Raw genomic sequence first — 4,698 nt, 5'->3', positions numbered from 1 at the left:
TCAAAAAAATTCTCAGCGAAATCTGGAATTCCTCAAGGGTCTAACCTCGGACCGCTGTTGTTTCTAATACTAATAAATGACATCCAAAACTATGTTAAGAATAGTAAATGTCTACTGTTTGCAGATGACCTTAAAATTCTAATGGAAATAGGCTCCCAACAAGACTGTCTTAAAATGCAAGCTGATCTGGATGCACTATCTGAATGGTCGTTGATAAACAAATTAGATTTCAATACAAAAAAATGTGTCACTATGTCTTACACTCGCTCTTTAAACACTATACTTTACGATTATAAGATAAAGGGCGAAACACTATCACGTGTAAATTCCGTAAAGGATCTCGGTGTCGTCTTTGATCCCGAACTGAAATTCTCTGGCCATATATCGCAGCTCACTCAGTCTTGCTACAAACTTCTTGGGTTCGTCATTAGGACATGCAAGCAGTTCAATAACCAAGATGCTATGTTAGCATTGTTCGATGGCATACTGAGAAGCAAGCTGGAGTATGCGAGCGATGTTTGGGCACCGTACCACCAGAAGTACATTGAAATGATAGAGCAAATCCAGAAGAAATTCCTCAGGTATGTCTATATGCGGACGCATGGAACCTATCCCAGGTTCATGCACCATATCGACTTACTTGAGGAAACCAATTCTGTGAGTCTGGAAACTAGGCGGAAAGCAAGCCTAGCCACTATATCTTTCAAAATTTGGAACAATTTTATTGATAGCCCATTCCTCTTGGGATGCTATGATTTATATGTACCAGACCACTACAGCCGAAGTCGATACCATGACTTATTTAGAGTACCAAAAGGCAAAACCGACGTCCTGGCAAAGCATAGCATGACGAGGGGAATGGTGCTGTTGAACGAACTAGCAAAGAATTTGGATGTAAATGACTGTTCTTTAAACGACCTAAAACAATTATTGAAGAGTCACTTACCCAAATGCTGATATGTTGTAAAATTATACTGTTTGTAAAATTGTACTGTAACTGGAACGAATGTTCTGTTGTACAATAAAATAAAAAAAAATAAAAAAAATAAAAAATAAATAAAAAATAAATTATAATTTCGATTGAGTACCTGAACCTGCGTAACTCTGGTTCAATGAACTCAAATTTGCTTTGAATATAAGTGTTATTTAAAAAATTGGAACGTTGTATGAATAATTCAAATAAAAGTGCCCTCCTTTAAAATAATATTTTTGACATTCCATTGATCAGTAATTAATCGTTGTCTTTCTGTAATTGATACTCTGCACCCAGAAAGATGAGAATTGCTGACTTATTAAAATCGGGATTGCAAGTCGTTTCATTTTAAGCTTTTAGTACATTCCTAATAAATCGGAACAAGTGTTCATTCACCTGCATTTTCTCTGATAATATATAATGACGAAATGTGACAATATAACGATTTTTATGAACACGTGTTCCGACATCGCAATAACACATTCCTTTTTTTACTAAAAGCTTAATAGAAAACCGATCAATTCAATTTTTAAGGGCCTGCAGTCCCGTCTTTAACCGGATTAAGAATAAATTAGCAACATTATATATCATTAAGTTTTCTCCGTGTGGTCAATTAACTCGGATTTGTTTTGAATTTATGTGTCAAAATTGGAACTGATTGTGTTAAGAATTCAGACAAATAATAATGTAGGTACCTACCTACCTAAAAGGAAATACTCAATGTTTTTTTTTAAATTGAAATTGATGTGTAGGAATTCAGACAATACATGATTGTAACGGGATTACACTAGCATTATTAGGATATTTTTGCATTGCAGATTAAATCAAATTCAATCACAGGATTCAAAGATTCTTTCTGAGACCATTATACAGAGGCAATCGTGCAGATTTTCACGATTACACTAATCAATTAACATAATATTCTTTTCACTTCTTCTTAACGTTATAAACTTCTCTAATAATTCATTCAATGTTTCGTGGAATTCTGGATTAAACGAACTGCGATTTACATATCAAATCGTTGAACTTTCAATCGACGCGTGTAACGTGTATATTCTCAGGTCTTGGTCGGTCAATTAAACTTAATTGGTACACCACATCGTCCCAATCCTGAGGAAAGACGTTTTATCGAGCACGTGGCTCTATATAATTTTTATTATATCGGCGTTGAACCTGTATTTAAGCACGTATCTTGCATCACGTAGAGAATAACTGAAACCATTTCGTTAAAATTGTGATGATGTACTCCACACGGGAGGCACTGAGGAAAATAATTTCCGTCACAGCCTATGTCATCTTTGAGAATGCTATGTGCAGGGTCTTTTCAAATAAAGAAGGAGACTAAGTTCAGGGAAGGAAAATGTATGAGATGTGGGTAGGAATCCAGAAGTCAGTGTGTCCAGGAGTGACGGAAGTATGAATCCATCCCTCACACTGCGGTGTATGGCGATGGGTCGAGAGAGTCCTGCAGACTTTCCAAGCAGTTTCTCCCGATCCGGCCCGCCACACAGTAAGTGGGCAGATGCATAAGCCGTCAAGACCTACAAAAACTTCATCCCATGAACTTGGGCACAAAAGAAGCGAACCCCTTGGGGCGACCTATCGAAGAGGTGTAAGTTAAGCTGCCTTGGTGTAGCTGCCTCAAGAAAGTTTGAAAAAAGAAATATAATAAGATAAATTGTATAATTTCTTATGCATTTGATTTTTTTTAATTGCATAAAATATAATATTGTGTGGTTTATTTTTGTTATTTGTTTTTGGGGTTGAATGCCGTGTTGTTATATGGTTTAGAAATAAATAGATACGTATTTTAGTATACTTATAATTTCAGTAAATTTTTTCGTTTTTATTTATTATATGAGAATATTTTTTTTTTATTTTTTTTTTTTATTAATATCAATAGCAAAATTTGTACATTATGTAGGTTTATTAAGAACATACTTTTTTGTACGTACTGTACACAGAACTACTAGTAATTTATAGTTGTAGATTTACCTACTACCTATCCCGTCAGACGAGATCTTGACAATTTTTCGATAACAAACCGATTTTTTAGTTGAGCACTACAGCAGATTTTCATTATATTTATAAATTAAATGCAAATAGATTTAGAGATATCATCACGCTCGGGTGAAACATATTAATGCTGATTATTTGTTGCAATGCATAACATATAGGTAATATTAACAAACATAACAATGCTACGCACGAAAACCTTTCCAATCTAAAATAAAAATATTTAAAAAATCAAAGTACCTACATATCAGTTGCATGCAATCCATAAAGTCTGAAAAGCTATGCCCAGGAAAGGAAGTTTATCAGGAAACCTGTTAATTCATTTTTAAGGCCGGAAATCTCGTTTTTTATCGGATTACCAATAATTTGAGGAGATTCTTAATAAATTAACAATACTCATTTTTCTCTGTGCGACCACAATCATCAACACAATATAATAATAAAAACGGCTTGATAAATGCTAGAAAAATATTCAATGTAATGCAATTACTATTAAAAAAATACTGCAACCTACACTTGTTCATAGAGCAATGCCCGCCACTGCTACTTGTATTACCTATGTATGGTTTTCATTGGAAACTTAAAAGTCTCATAGCTTAAGGTAAAATTGATGTATGCTAAAAAAATTAACTTAAGTAGGTGGGTACATAAGGCATTCGTATTAGGTTGTTGGCGTCGCAAAGATGATTGAAAAACAAATAAATTCAAGATTCCAGAATTCCAAAAACGTGCTTTACGCCTTCCTTATCACGTGTTGTTTATCTTGCCTTTGTTCAACCTTTTAAGATATTCCATTTTAAGGAAAAATACCTCACATAATATCTATATTCAAAAGACATTCCATTGTGTTTGTAAATTCTATAATAGTATTTTTTTCTGATAGTAACTCTCTTGTCTGAACTATGGCAACCCCAACACAGGAATGTTTCAATGCGGATTAAGATAACACAATGACATAAAATAAAGTCGGAATCTTAACGGCGTAAGTGAAGAAGACGTCTACAAAAATATGCGATGAAAGTTCTCCACCGATTACTTTAAAATTTTGACGACTTTGGCATGACATTATACAAACGAAAAAAAAAGTTATTTGTTTAACTATTTTATTTGAGTATTGCTAGATTTTTTCTGAACTAAATGAAATCTATATAGTATCTTGGACAATTATATCCATTTATATTTTGATGTGCGACATCTTTTCTACACCCTGGATGCGACCGAATCTCTTTCTGTTTTTTTGGTTTTAAGTTTTCGTTTGAGAGTCACTAATATTGTCTTCAATTAAATATTACATTTATTGCTTTTGTTTACTGACCATTATCTGGTGAACTGAAAAATAGTAGAAATTAATGAAAAAATTGTTCAAATTAATATTAGGGGTTTAGGATCACAAGGGCCTATCTACAAAAACATAGTTTTGAGATAAACGAAAATAAAGATTGGAATACTCATGCCCAACTGATATCTGCCAACGGTATCTCTTAAACGACTGTATATATGAGGTAGAGTTTCATATCACTAATAAATATGATTATGGAATTGCCTAAACCAAGCTTAAGCCCTGCTGATCTGATTAATTATTATAGTTTTTTTTATTATTAGCGCGCTCCCTCTAACATTCGTATTTACATATCTCCATTTCAAACCATCTTTGAACGCTTACTACAGGGCCTTAAATCAATACACCAGTTTTTGTAGTTAGGCCTTTT

The sequence above is a fragment of the Hesperophylax consimilis genome, chromosome 6 (genome assembly GCF_061612785.1).
Source record: "Hesperophylax consimilis isolate HC1 chromosome 6, BYU_Hcon_1.0, whole genome shotgun sequence".
Taxonomy (NCBI): Eukaryota; Metazoa; Arthropoda; class Insecta; order Trichoptera; family Limnephilidae; genus Hesperophylax; species Hesperophylax consimilis.
This window is presented reverse-complemented; position numbering follows the sequence as displayed.